Source organism: Myodes glareolus, chromosome 9 (assembly GCF_982192425.1).
Source record: "Myodes glareolus chromosome 9, mMyoGla1.1, whole genome shotgun sequence".
NCBI lineage: Eukaryota > Metazoa > Chordata > Mammalia > Rodentia > Cricetidae > Myodes > Myodes glareolus.
The window spans coordinates 101722169-101737801 of record NC_142034.1 but is presented as its reverse complement, the minus strand read 5'-3'; the positions used below and the strand labels follow the sequence as shown (position 1 = coordinate 101737801).

At 45.8% G+C, this 15633-nt stretch overlaps 1 long non-coding RNA gene across 1 annotated transcript; it reads right to left on the bottom strand.

The window, feature by feature from the left end:
• Positions 1 to 328: 328 nt before the first annotated feature.
• On the bottom strand, positions 329 to 9709 carry LOC146892820 (uncharacterized). The gene is made up of 2 exons (XR_015003386.1): positions 9644 to 9709; positions 329 to 453 (listed from the first exon to the last, which is right to left on the bottom strand). It is a non-coding gene; the product is annotated as an uncharacterized LOC146892820 (long non-coding RNA).
• Positions 9710 to 15633: the final 5924 nt, after the last annotated feature.

Genomic DNA, 15633 nt, shown 5'->3' with positions numbered 1-15633 from the left:
GGATTAAAGGTATGTGCTACCACTGCCTGGTCTGTAAGGTGGATCAATGTGGCTGATTTGCTCTCTGATTGTCAGGCAAGCTTTATTTATGAAAATACAAATGAACTACCACTATATAGTGGATAAGCAATTGTGAAAGACACTCTGTGTTGTCCTCTGGCCTCTACCTGTATGTGCAGGGAATGGGGGAATGACAGAAAAAATGGAGACACAGAAAGAGAGCATTTAAATGAGTTAGTACAAGTATATGCAGAGTCCACAAAAGGAGGCTGGATATACACATTAGATTCCTTTGCACAACTCTGACCAAAACTAAAAAGGGAGCAACTTAAATAGGAGAAGATTTATTTTGGCTCCTGATTTCCGAGGGGATTCAGTCCATGGTTTCTTCACTCCACGTATATAAGCAGATTGTCATGGTGGTAGGTTGTGGCAGATGCTCTTTGTATTGCACTAGAAATGAAGCAGAGAAAAGCAATACAAGAAAGAGTTGAGGGAAGATATCGTTCCCAAGTACTTGGCCCCCAGTGACCAATTTCCTCCAACTAAGGACCACCTAACCGTTTTCAACACCACCCAATCAAATTGTGAAGCCATCAAGGGATTCGTCCATTGATCAAGTCAAAGTCCTCCTGACCTAATTTGTGGACATGCCCTCAGAGACACACCTAAAAGTATGCCACACAAATCTCCTAGGTGGCTCTCAAGCCAATCAAGCCAATGATCAAGATGAGCCACCACAGCATATGTAGAAATATTGTTACTTTTCTATTCTTGCATTTGATGTCTTGACTATCTACCATGTGCCAGGTCCCAAACGGGGAGCCTTGCCACTTTGATTCCATCTAAAGTTAGACGTGTTTCTTATCATGGGCTTTCAGCACTGACTTTTGATTTGTTCAAATGCTACATTGAAATAGTAGTCATTTTGCTTGCTCACTTTAGGTGTAGTCCTTTAAATTTTACACTGTGAGCTAGATGCCCATTTCTCCTCATCCTAATATAAGCCTTGGGTGTGCAATAAATGAAAATATCCTCTTCTGTTCTTAACTCTTCCCTGTGACCACCCACCCCAACTCCAGAGTCACTGTCTCTCCTAAGCCTCTTTCCTCTGCATCTTGGAACTCAAAAATATGTATATATTTTTTCTGATTGATTGATTGATTGATTGATTGATTTGAGACAGATTTTCTCTGTGTAGCTCTGGCTGTCCTGGAACTTGCTCTATAGACTAGGCTGACCATGAACTCAGAGATCTGCCTATCTCTGCCGCTTGAATGCAGGGATTAAAGGCATGTGTCACCATGGCCTGCTTAATTTTCCTTTTCAAAAACCATTCTCTCATTCAGCACTTTCAGACTCCAATAATCTACACTAAGGTCAGTTTTGTGTGAGTGTGTGTGATAGGAGAATGACTGCCTGACTGAAGAGGAAGTGGTGAAAAATATTTTCTATTAAAGTCACCTCATTGATTGGAGTCTGCCAGGGAAGCCCTAGAAACTAATGCAATGTGTTTAAGATTTGTTTGTGAGATGCACCTGTAATACTCCAGCTGATTCCTACACATAGGACATACATACTCAGATGCTGAAGTCCCTTCCAACCTCCCTCCATAACTGTGAACCTCTGTTTCCTTATAACAAAGCTAATTTTCCATTTTAATATACATCAAGTTATTTCCAATTCGGGTTGTGTTGAGTGCCAATTAACAAGATGGCTGCTACCTCCAGAAGGTCCCTCCAGAAGTACATAGTTTTCTTTGATGGCTCAGGGCCAGTATAAACTAGGAACAAGAACTAAGACTAACCAATTTCCAGCTTGGTGTTTCCCACATGAGGCTGATTCTGCTTACATCAGCAACATCTGAGAATTTGGTAATTACCAGAGACCACCTTTTGCTCACCTGAGTAAATGACTATGGGGAGAGTCCTGGCAGTGGTATTGTCAACAGACTTCCAAAAGGATTCTGGTCCCTGCTAGAGTTTCATCTGGTACCCCATCTCATGGGATGGTGTTCCCCACATGTGCAGAATTTCACAGCTGAGGGGTTGTTACTAATAGTCATGTACGAAAAGGAAATTTTCTAAGTTTTTTCTTTCTTCTTCCAAGCAGTACTCCAGTGAGAACTGGGTGGGTGGTTCTGAGAAATGTCTAGAGGTTTGTCAGCCCAGTTTCCACTGAAGGACTGTAGGTGTATTTAGAGTGAGAAGGGAAAGAAGAGGCAGGCAGCTCGAGGGATTCTTGCCTGTAGTTTTTTTTCAGCTTCCCTCTGGGAGGCAAGGTATCTGGCCCCAAAGGACCACTGTGGTCCTGTTCCCACGAGAAAACTGTTTTCTAGGCCTGGTTGAATCTTTGATCCAGTCTCACCCAATCTAGGTTTGATTTTGAATATCACATCAGTACAGCCAATGTCTGGAGCTGGAGAAGCTACCTAATAAATCTATTCCTTGGTGAAAGAATGTGTTATGAACTAAATTCACTGCTATGAATACAGGAGTGAGCAAGAGGGCAAAGCCCTTTATTTCTGGGATCTTTCCTTTAGTAGGAAAGACACACAATACAAGTCGGTGGCATGATGTAGCTTAGTATTTTAGTCAGCCTTTCGCTGCTGTGAGGAAAGGCCTGATAGAGGTGACTTATGAAGGAGTTTATTTATCTCAAGGTTTTGGAAGTTCAAGGAAGTGTGTGTTTGTGTGTCTACTTAGTTGGTGATAACCCCAGAGTCCCCAAAGACAAGGTGTTATGATCATGGCTGACACTTCTGGGTCCTAGGGCCATGCATGTGTTGACAAGCCCTCAGGCAGAAGTGCCTAATGGCCCCGGGGATCTTAAAGGGCCCTGTGTGACCCACATGAGACATGGTTGCATCATGTATGTATGACACAGCTATGTGAGGCCTTGTGTGCATGCATGAGCTCCCACATCTGCGTAAGACATAATCACATCATCCACTTGTGTGCATGTGCCATGTAGCCTTTAAAAAAGCTGGACACACTGTCTTCAGCTCTTTCTCTCTACACACTGACATCACCAGGCCTATAACCCTCCCCCCTTAATAAATTCCGAAGTGGGTTTTTTGTGTGTTCCTCATTCCCTTCTCACTCACGTGAGGTAATATCATTGGTGCTGTGAAACTCCGGAGGTTCTCCTGCCCCTCTCCCAGGGTCAGGATAAGGAACCGGGTATTTGTGTTCCATCTGCCTGAGCAAGACCTCTATGCACACCACCAGCTTCAGTTGGTGAGTTTCCCCATTATGGTCAGCTTAACCATTTCTCCAAACCTGAGGAATTGACCATTCAGCTCCTGGCAATTTTCTAGTGTTCCTAGAAACAGGAAGACAGTCCCAACCACGCGTTCATGGCTACAGTTGAGCCCTTCACTGACATTCATCTCTGGATTGCTTCCCATAGCTAAAAACACGACCAGACAACCTGGGGTAGTCCTCTTGTGCTAGCATTTGACTGGGGGCCCAGGGTCCCTCAGATTTTTCTTTCTCCTTTTTTCCTTTCCTTTTCTTTTTCTTTTCTTTTTTTAGACCACTCGTCAGTGGTCCCCACCATGAGAGACCACTAGGAGTGGCCTCTGGACTCTCTGGCTTCTGAGTTGCCCTGACTGGATCCAGTCCGGGTTCAATGGTCCGCCTATAGACAAGTCGCCACCCTTTTCATACACCGCCTATAGAGGGGAGACATCCCCCTATAAGCCTTATGGTGTCACTGTTCTCATGGGTTTTCATGGTTTCAAACACCATCAATTCAGTCTCCCCGCCCCCTCCCGGGATGCCTTTTAGAGGCCCTGAAACCTCAGGCCTTAATGCCCTACTTACAGATTCTCACACTTGTCCATCTTTGTTCAAAAAAAATGGCCTCGTTACAAAATGTTAGATAAAAATTTGAAGTGACCGCCTAACGACACCTTTGATCCCAATATTCTACAGGAGATTTCCAATTACTGTCAATTACTGTACAGGAAATGGAAAGAGTTTCCTTATATCCAAGTCTTTTACTATCTAAGCACTAAGCCTAAGCCCTCTGTCCTCACAAGCTGTTCACATGTTCCTGGCTCTGCCATCTGAGCCAGAAGAACACTCCACTTCCACTCTGGACCCAGCTAACGAACCCCTGCCTTTTTGACTTCAGTGGGCAGTGACTCCTGCTCCTTCAGCTACTGCTCTGAACCCTGATAAGGAATACACACCTTCCCAACCTCAGCAGACAGATACGTCCACTCCTTTACCACCCACCAGCTTGCTGCCTGCCTCACCACCTCCCCCCATTCACACCTGTGCTGCACAGGTTCCACTGTCCCGTCCAGCTCCCCGCCCCCACTCTATCAACCTTGTTGGATCATTCCTCTTTTTCAGTGCCAGGCTGCAGCAGCCTCCTGGCTCTAACACCCACCTTTTCCCCTCCTCTCATACGCTCACGTGCTGCTGTGGAACCCAACCCTAACCAAGCCAAGCTGGCTGCAGTTTTCCCATTGTGAGAGGTGGCCAGCATAGACGGGTTGGTTAGGGTACATGTCCCCTTCTTCCTCTTAGAGCTCTTCCATATAGAACAAAAACTGGGGTCCTATGTGTTTAATTCTACCTCTTTCATAAAGCAATTCCAATATATTATCCAGTCTTATAATCTCACCTTTCATGATATTTATATGATCTTATCTAATAATCTACTGCCTGAAGAGCGCAGGCAAGTTTGGGAGCAGGCCAGACTACATGCAGTCGAGATTCACCAAACTCATGCAACACACCCTCTGGGGGCAGAGGCTGTCCCAGAGCAGGACCCACACTGGGATTATAACACCTCAGGTGGAATTTTAGCTAGGGACCGGTTTTTTACTCGATTCCTGTTAGGTCTCCGCAAGGTGGCCCTCAAGCTAGTAAACTAAACTAAGCTCTCGGAGGTCATTCAAGATATGAAGGAAAAATCCTTCTGCATTTTTGGAACACCTCACTAACGCTCTATTACAATATACTAACTTAGATCCAGAAACCATGGAAGGCAGACAGTTACTTAGGACTCATTTTTTCCTTCAGTGCTATCCTGACATTAAGGCTAAACTTAGACGTCCCCTTGATTCCACAGGCAGAAGTCTTAGAGTTGACTTTTAAGGTGTACCATGCAAGGAATGACAAAGCCCGCAATCATCACCATCACATGCTAGCCATGACCCTCTGACCAGCCCAGGCGACAGACCATCCAACCCGTGATGTTCATGTTGTTCCCTTGCCCCCTGGGGCTCAAGAACCGCCAGGCCTGTGTTTCAAATGTGGTAGAGCTGTCACTGGTCCCAAGTATGCCCTAATCCTCATCTTGGTCCCATGAGACCTTGTCCAAGATGCCATCGGGAAGGACATTGGGCAGTCGATTGTCCTCGTGCACATCATAGCATGGAGACATCAAACCCAGAAAATTCCCAAGTTGATCTTCTAAGTCTGGCTATGGGTGGGTGAGGCTGTTTGGGTTTCTTTGGCCTGACCACAACCATCATCTGTAACAGGGAGCCATGGGTAAGCATCACGGTATCAGCATGGCCCATCTCCTTTCTCTTGAACACCGGAGCCACATACTTGGTACTGAGGTAATTCTGAGGGCCTACCTCTCCTAATTTCCCTATTGTTGGGGTAGAGGGACAGCCTTATCTACCCCAGGAGACCACACCACTTAACTGTGTTTTTAGGGGCATTTATCACACTCTTTTATTTTTAGTCATGCCAACCTGCTCTGTACCTCTTATGGGAAGAGATTTTTTTTTTTAGCAAAAGTAGTAGCTTCCATTTCATGTGCTCCTTCCATTCACCTTACCTCAGACTCACCAGCAGCTCCCCCATCCACCTTTCAGCCTTCCAACCTCCCAACCCAATGTATCTTTTTCTCTACCAGCCTCTCAGGTGGAGCTCCAAGTCTGGGACACCCAGAACCTCTCTGTTGCTAAACACCATTTCCCCATTGTTATATAATTACAAGATCCTACTAAGTACATTACCCAAGCTCAGTACCCCCCCTCTCTCCAGAGCCTTAGGGGACTTCAGCCTATTATCTCTGAACTTCTAAGAAAAAAAGCTACTTCACCCCCACCTCTTCTCCTTTTAACTTGCTGTTAAAAAAACCTAATGGAACCTATTGCCTGGTTCAAGACCTCCAGCTCCTTAACTCCACAGTGGTCCCTCTTCATCCTGTAGAGCCCAACCCTTACACACTTCTTTCCACTGTTCCTCCAGGAACCTCCCACTTCTCGGTTCTAGATCTCAAGGATGCTTTTTTCTCTGTTCCTCTCAGCTCTCAATCTCAAAACATCTTTGCCTTCACCTGGACTGACCCTGTCACTCACCTCTCCACACAGCTCACCTGGACTGCCCTTCCCCAGGGATTCCAGGACAGCCCACACCTGTTTGGTCAGGCTTTAGCTTCTGATCTACTCTCACTGTCTCTCTCTAAGTCTAAACTCATACAGTATGTGGATGATATTTTACTTGCAAAACTGATACCTCCCCTTTTTTAAATTTCCTGTTCAAAAAGGGCTATAGAATCTCACCTTCTAAAGTCCAACTGTCTACCTCTCAGGTCATTTACTTGGGATTAACTATTACCAAAACCCAAAAAGCTATTATCCTAGACAGAAAAAAAAAAACTTCTTCAGTCCCTTGCAGTTCCTTCCACAAAAGAAGAGGTTTTATTGTTCCTAGGAATAGCTGGCTTCCTACATTCCTGGATCCCCTCTTTTTCTCTCCTCGCCAGCCCCTTATACATGGCAACTCTTGGCTCTCTGCACAAGCCCCTTCTCCATCCCATTACTAAATCCTTCCAGAGACTCCAGCAAACCCTTATCCAGGTTCCAGCTCTTCATCTCCCAGATTTAACTCATCCTTTCTCCCTCTATGTAACAGAGAAGGAGGAATGTGCCCTTGGGGTCCTATGACATCAGCTGGGCCCTTCCTTTGCACCTGTAGCATACCTGTCAAAGAAGCTGGACATCACCACTCAGGGCTGGGCACCCTGCATATGTGCTTTGGTGTCCACTGCGCTTCTTATTTGAGAGTCAAAGAAACTAACCTTTGGGTCACCTACCACTGCCGTCTCCCATCACAATCTGTCCCATCTCTTAACTGACAAAGGCTTACAAACCTTATCCCCTTCCCGAGTTCTTTCTCCATAGGTGACACTAGTAGAAGATACCACGCTTACTTTCTAATCCTGCTCATCCCTTAATATCTCAAATTTCATACCTCAACCTAACATTAATTATTCCCCATCTCATTCCTGCACAGAAACCTTAGAGGATCTACTACCCCACCCCTCACATATACAGGAGGGCAAACTGTCCCAGGCCACTTATACCTGGCATGCAGGTGGCAGCTCCTTTTCATGTGAAGGGACCCATAGAGCAGGCTATGCCATAGTGTCAGATACTGGGGTGGTGGAGACACGGGCACTCCCTGCCCATACCACTAATCAGCAGACTGAATGAATAGCTATTACCTATGTCTTCCAGTTAGCAAAGGGACAATCTTTAAATGCTTACACAGATTCCAAATATGCCTTTCATATCCTCCTGTCCCATGCAGCTATCTGGAAGGAACGTGGGCTTCTTACCACAAAAGGAGAATCCATAAGTAACTCTAGATACATTATGGACTTGTTAAAAGACTCCCATCTCCCCAAAGCTATAGGAATTATTCACTGTCGGTCTCATCAGACCAACAGGTCCATTATTTCCAAGGGGAATAACCAGGCTGACCAAGCAGCTAGAACAGCAACATTCCAGAGCCCAAACCTACCTCAATCACCTCAGGAGGTTCATACAGTACAGCCTGCATTCTCACAGACACCCCCTGACACCCAGCAAATTCTGTCCTACCTACATCAGCTCTTTCATCCTAGTAATAAAGCTCTGCTTCATTTTGTCAAGGCTCACTTCCAACCCACCCCTGAGGACTTAGAGTTCTTAAAAGCTATCACTGCCTCTTGTAAAATCTGTCAAAAGTCAGATTCCAAGACCAAATATCATAGCTTCCCTTTTCCCACCCACCAGGCCAGAGGCTCCCTTCCAGGAACTGACTGGCAGCTTGATTCTACTCATATGCCCACAGTCAGAGGAGTTCAATATCTCCTGGTTTTGGTGGACACCATGTCTGGGTGGGTTGAAGTGTTTTCCACCACTAACAAGAGGGCCCAGACAGTTTCTGATGTTCTTCTCTCAGAAATTATACCCCAGTTTGGAGTCCCAACCTCTCTTCAGTCAGATAATGGCCCAGAGTTTACCTCCCAGATCTCTCAAACTTTATCTAAGGCTCTTAACATTCCTTGGCATTTTCATATCCCATACCATCCTCAGTCTGCAGGAAAGGCAGAATGAACCAATCTTTCCTTAAAATGTTCTTGTAAATATGGCACAGGAGCTTCACCTTGACTGGGTAAAACTTTTGCCTCTGACCCTTCTTAGGCTTAGGGCTCTCCCCCAAAGACCTCTTTTCATCTTGCCCTTTGAACCCATGTATGGGCAGCTGGTTTTAACCCCTGGCTTCTCACCTAAAACCTCTCCCTTTCCTGATCACCTGCTTACTCCGCTGTTATCTCATATTTTCACCCTATTATGGGATTTTTCTGACTACTCATTACCTCAACCATGTGCCAACCCATGCCCACCACCGATTAAAATAGGGGATCAGGTATTCTTCTTCCCTCCAGACCAACACTCCTCACCCCTTTCCCCTAAGTGGCAGGGCCCCTTTAAAGTAATTCCTGTAACTCCCACAGCTGCCAAGCTTGAGGGACTTTGATCTACCTGTCCCATCTCAAACCTTTAACTCTTCCAGCTCAAGATACCCCCTTGTAAATGGTAAATCAAACAGGGCCCTGGTCCCTTAAGTTCCAGAGGACACCAAGATCAGCCACTTTTTCTCCAGTTCCAGAAAAATAAAAATTTCACTGCCATACTCAACTCTCCTGTGCCAAAAACTCCATATACTCTCCCTCTTTCTCTCTCTCCCAGCTGCTTTACCAACTTCTCCATATCACCAATGGTCATATTTAAATTTCCAGTTAATCACTCAACTGTTATTACAGGGACCATCATAAACATAGAGTCAGAGATACAAGAATTGCCAAAAGCCCAGGTGGTAAGAAACAATAACGAGTTTGGGGTATTCATAGCCCCAGACTCCAAAAGTTCACAAAACAGACTTTAATATAACAGGTTCATCACTGACTGCAGCAGTGTCTCCTGGATATTAAGGTTATACCATGATGCTAAAGAGAACAAGTGCCTTAAGGTTTGCTTCAGGTAAAACATTAAGGGGTCTAACAATTTCCCTTTCTAATAATTCACCCTTCTTTTCCTCCCTCCTCCCTACTGTCTTCTATTCCAACACTATACCACTGTAATCATAAGCTTTTAATATGTCTAAAATTTATTTATTTTCAAGCATCTTTTCATAAGCTCCACACAGCCAATTGGACCTATCTAAACAGACCAGACTTGCCCAGAAAAAGTATCATTTAATTCTTCCTTTATCATTCCTGGTCTCAGGAACCCCTGGGAAATTGCCTCCTCCACCCCCCTCAAACCCTCTACCTTCCATCTTGAGATTCTCCTCCCTTAATCACCAGGATCTAAATTTTTTTACAGACAATTTTCTACCTTTCCAGCATCTTGCAAGGTCCATGCTGCCAGCCAGCCAGTTCCACAGAGCCCAGAAAAAAAAAAACAAAAAAAACCACAAAACTAATCAGCCACCCCAGGATGTGGTCAAGCATCTCAACTCTCTAATGCCCACAAAATCAGCAGGAAGCAGTCATGAGATACCTTATGATGCCTCATTCTCACCCATTAAAGACCCCAAACTCCCCAAATTTTTATAATAAATAAAAGGGTGGAATATTATGATTCAGCCACAGCATGGCTGACACTTCCAGTTTCTAGGGCCACACATGTGTGGACAAGCCCTCAGGTAGAAGTGCCTAATGGTCCCAGGGATCTTAAAGTGCCCTGTGTGACCCACGTGCAGCTACGTGAGGTCTTGTGTGCATGTGTGAGCTCTGTCATTTGCATATGACATAGCCACGTCATCTTCTTGTGCACATGTGTCAAGCAGCCTTTAAAAGCTGGATGCGCCATCTTCAGCTCTCTCTGCACACCGACTTCCCAAGCCTGTACACTCCCCCACTCAATAAACCCCTAAACAGATTTGTTGCACGTTCTGTGTTTCCTTCTCACTCGCGCAAGGTAATTTCACAAGGGAGAGGTCCAGTAAGATTCAATAGATTGAGAACCACTGCTTTAGGAGAACCCAAGTGTCCAAACAACTATGGCAATCAAAATAGCTCTAATATCAAAGGTCCTTGGAAGAATGAGAACAAAACTACCTGATGAAACCCATTGGTTTGAAGTATTTACTAATTAAATAAATACCTTTGTGGCTGCCTATTTTATTTGTGTGTATATATGTGTATGCACATGCTTTTACTATGTGTGCTTGTAAAAGCCAGAGAACAGCTGGCTGGAGTCACATCCCTCCTTCCTTCACTTACGTCCTGAGAGTCACACTCAGGTCATTAGCTCAGCAACCAGTTCCTTCACCTGCTGAGCCATCTCCCCACTGCTGACCCATGCTCATGAGTATGGGACCCAGGGCAGCCTGGCCACACATACGGGGCCCAGGCCACATAGCTGCCATGGTAGGCTTGATAGAAACCAATCAAAAGAGTAGGCCCGAGTTTCTCGGTTTACTGGCAGGCAATACAGGGTTCCAGGAAAAGCCGTAAGTTGACACTACCCAGAGCGGGCCAGCATCTAAAGGGAAGTACTTGACAGTCCAACCATTAGATAAGATTAGCATATGTCCCTGAGCCCAGCACACACGTATTTCTGTTTTGCCTAGACAAACGTCAGCCAATCGGGGTCCTGAACTCTGAAAACCCCCTCACTCCTGACCTCTAGGTATGATAAAAAAGAAAAAAGAAAGAAAAAAGAAAAAAACAAGCTACCCCGCTCAGACTGGGCTCTCTCTGTGTATCTTGTGCCCACCACTGCGTTGGACAGATAGAGGGTCCAAGCCCTACCTTGAATAAAGGCTCTTTGCTTTTTGCATACAGATTTGGACCCCATGGTGGTCTTTGGGGGACTCTGCCATCTGGGCATAACAGTGAAACTCAGCATCACAAAAGCAAGAAACAGGCATGGGAGCAGGAGGAAGACGAGTTGGGAGGGAGAAAGGTTTCCATAGGAGAAGTGAGAGTGGATAATAGGGTGCGAAAAAAGCAAGCTACATTACATGCATAAAACCATCAAGGAATAACAAAGAAATTTAAAACACATATCTTGGAAACACAGAAACCTTTTCTGTGTAAAACCTAGCACATTTTTCTATTATTTGTTACTTATGTGTTTAACATCTGCCCCTCCCGAACACTCTCTGAAACAGACTCACACACCTACATTGCAGTGACCTTGCTAGGACTGGAGATTCAGCTGGGGAAAAAAGCAGATGAGGACAGAAATAGTCAAGAAAATAATCACAGATATAACAATTATGTCCAGGGAAGCGTGTATGGCAAAAGAGGGTAATGAACTATGAGGAGGGTTAAAAAGGTCACACAAAAGACACCAAAAATCCTTTATTTGTTGGCTGGCGGCCTGAGCCTTCCGGGAACAAGAACATCCACCCAGGCACAGACATGAGGCCCGGCCCTGTAACCAGGAGCCCAGCTCTGCAGGTTCAGGAGTGAAGTAGGTGAGGAGCTAAGCACAGCCCTCAGGGCTCACACCCGGATGTGGGGTGTGGGTGCCGCTCTTTGCTCTGTGGGCCGCTCTGTGGGCCCTCTGGATGTGGCGAAGGATTTTAGACAGCAGCCTTGTGTTGTGGACTCTGCATTTGCGCAGAAATCTTTCTGGCAATTCTAAGTAGAGTCGCCTGGAGCAGATGAACTTAAGCAAGCAGGCAGTCTCAAAACAAAATGTCACCTGCTGTCAAACAAGAGCACTTCTGCCTCCGCCTTCCTCCCAGGCCACTGTCATTAATTGGTCCCCTGCTGGGTCACTCACCCAGGTTTCACTCAGTCTGCTGCAGACTGTTTGTTTTATCACAGTTGTGAAGACAAGAAGGCCAGCACCAAGCTTTGCAGACTGTGAGCATAGGAGTCTCCTTTCTGTGGCTGTGCCCATACTCTCTGAGCAAAAGTAACTTAGGAGAGGGGAGGGTCCAGCCTGCAGTTCCAGGTCATCATCTATCACTGAGAGAAATCCAAGCAGAGACTCAAGCAGGAATTTGAAACAGAAAACCCTGGAGGAACGTTTCTTGCTGGCTGTCTTAAGGCTTTTAATAAGCTAGCCTTGGCAAACAACCCGGAACCATCTGCACAGGACAGTAGCTGCCCGCAGTGGGCTGGGCACACTGCAAACAATCAAAATAGCCAAGACCATTCCACACAGATGTGTCCACAGAAAACTTGATAAAAACAATTATGAAAGTAAGACTTCTTTTTCAGGTGATTCTAAGCTGTCGAGTCGGCAATGCTAGCTAGTACAGTTAGCGTCGCTGGCGGGTTACTTAATCCCAGCATCACAGAGGCAAACAGAACTGAATAAAGAAGGAAGTGCTCGTTCTGCTCGTGGTTTAAGGGTTTAGCCTGCTTTCTTTGCTCCCTGGGATTCTACGGAGACCTGGTTTGATGACAGATCCTAGAATTACCTAGAAAGTGTCTCAACGAGGCATTGTTTACATTGGGTTGTGCTCCGGGCACATCTGTGGAGGACTGTCTTAGTTGATGGGAAGACCCATCCTGAGTGTAGACAGGCACTGAACTGTGTAAGAGTAAAGAAAGCTAGCGGAGCGTGAGGAAGCAGATGAGCATGCGCACACCCATCTCCCTCCGCGCCTAACCGCGATGTGACTGAGCTTCTGCCTTGTCTTCCCTCCTACGATGAACCGTAATCCGGAATTAAAATCAACCTTTCTTCCCTACGTTGCTTCTTACCATAACATTTCATCACAGTGGAAGATATGAAATGTGAGCACTTAGTGTTGCAGGATATTTTGTATGTCCGTTTGTTCAGATTGTGCCTTGCTACATAGCTCAGGCTGGGTGCACCGCTGCACCGCCGTATCCGGTTGACCTATGTTAGGGATCAAACGTCTGTGGTACTCCAAGCATCTACCGAAAATTTCCTATAGAGCTTCATGGTAGTGGAAGCATGTAGTGGAGGAGACTTGCTCACTTCATGCCTGACATGAAGAAATAAGACAGAAAGAATTGGGAGAAAGATGACCCACCCCCAGTGACTTACTTCCACCAGCTAAGTCACTTCCCCAAAGTTTCCACAACCGTCCCAAATAGCATGTCCAAACCGAGACATGGTGAATAACCATGTGTCTGAGAGGACAGTTCAGACTCAACAGTTGGGTTCTCTTGAGGGCTCCCTTTCAACCTGAAGATGGCTGCCTTCTTATAGTATCTTTATGTGGTGGAAACAGGAGGACTCTGGTGTCTCCCTGTTCTTAGGAGGACGCTAGATGAGGCCCCTTGGACACCTCACCCAAGAACTCATCTCATCCTGCTCCTTTCCTAAGGGTTCGCCTCTGAAACTGTCACATTGGCCTTGAAGGCTTCAGTATGAATTTGGGGAGTGACATAGACACACAGTCAGCACCACCAGGCCTGAATCACAGCACCTCGGCAGCAGAGAGGAGAGCTGGTGAGTTCAGAGCAGCCTGTGCTATGTATAGTGAGATCCTATCGGGAGGCAGAGAGGAAAGGCTAGAGAGTTCAGGGCAGCCTGTGCTATGCATAGTGAGATCCTATCTCCAAACATAAGAAAATAAAGTCCTCCAGTATCAAATCTCCTTAAAGTCATAAGGCCTGAAGAGCCAAAAGCAACTTATGAATCAACCAAGACATGACATTCACTTGTCCTGCCACTGTGTGGATTTTCCTCTTTGAAAATCAGAGTGGACAGTGACCGGGACATGGATGGTGTGTGGGGGTGGGGAGCAAGACAGCAGAGGCTCCTGGAAAAGCAGGCTCCCCCAGACTGCACCTTAGTACAAGGTTTCCATTGACTTCACACCACCCAAAAACTTTGCCTCTATGCTTCCAGAAGATAGGATTTCAGCAGGAGACTGGCATAGGATGAAACAAAATGTCAGCCTAAGACCTATGCAAATAGCTTAGTTGGCAAAGTGTCTGCTTAGCAAGGACCAAGCATGGGGTCTGATCCTCAGCACCAAATCAAACCAGGCATGGTAGCACACACATGTAATGTCAGCACTCAGGAGGCAGAGAAAGAGGATCAGATGCTCAAAGTCATATTTGCTACATCTCAAGTTCGAGACCAGCCTGAGTTCCATGAAACCCTGACCTGAAAAAACAAGAACAAAGTTGGCTTATAAAACACAACTCTCAGCTGCTTTACTGGGGGGGGCATAATAAATAATTATTGTTTTGTTATCGATGAGTAGACTCCTTTGTGATCTGCTCAGCTTCTGCCCTCCCTCCCCACACACCAGTTATACCAAAGCAGAGCAGGAATTGTGAAAGCTCCGTACCAGAGCACAGAATATAATAATCACCATGCTAAAAGCTCGGGACTCGCTGGCTTCATGCTGTGTTGTGGGACATTTGTACATTATGTGAAAATGTATTTGCTGTGATTGGCATAATAAAAAGATGAATGACCAATAGCTAGGCAGGAGGTATAAGTGAAGTTAGAGGGGAGAGAGGGGAAGAGGAGGAGAAATCGAGGTGCACACAGAAGACACGGAGAGGAAACAGGAGGTGTGAGATGGAAGAGAAGTAATGACACGTAATAGAATATAGATTAATGCAAATGGGTTAACCTAAGAAATAAGAGCTAGTTAGGAACAAGCCTAAGTCATAGGCCAAGCTTTCATAGTTAATAAGAAGTCTCAATGTGACTGTGATCTGGAGGCCCAAAGAAAAATCTGACTACAATACTGACCCTTCTTGAGAGTCACAAAGCATCTCCTGGAGAGCAAGGGCTGTCAATCACAGGAATTTGGGCAGTGTTTGAATGCTGGGCATGTTTGATTGACACTGGGAAGAGACCAAGTCAGCTGCTGAGCGTTCTCCAGCACTTGGTCTAACCACCTCCAGAAAACACTGTCCAGAATGCCAGGGGGCCAGAACTGAAAACCTCCCCTCTGGATAGCGGTAGAAGAAACACAGGTAATAAGGTTAGGGAACCCGAGCCCATGCAGTCTGTTATCACTAGACAAATCACTTGTTGCTTCTGAGATGATGGCATCCCAGAGTGTGCAGCCCCACTTTAGGAGGGGCCAAACATCGATGGCTGGGATAATGATAGTGAACCCCCCACCCAGACTTTAGCGGCTGTCCACCCACCAGCCATCCTCCCACCGCTACCTACTTTGGAGGTTGACACAAGGAAAGCAGCCATCGTAGCTCTGACGAGTGGGAAGCATACTCCCCGCCAAAATAAAAATGACAAAATGCTGAGTAGTAGTAGCAACTTTTGAGGCATTTCCTGTTGAATTCTTATTAGTTGAGAGACAATTTGCTATGGATTTAACTGTTTTGAGTGTGTATCTCTTCTGTGCCCCACTCAACCCAGTTACTAAGCATTTCCATCTCAGGCTGAACTGGTGGTTGAGA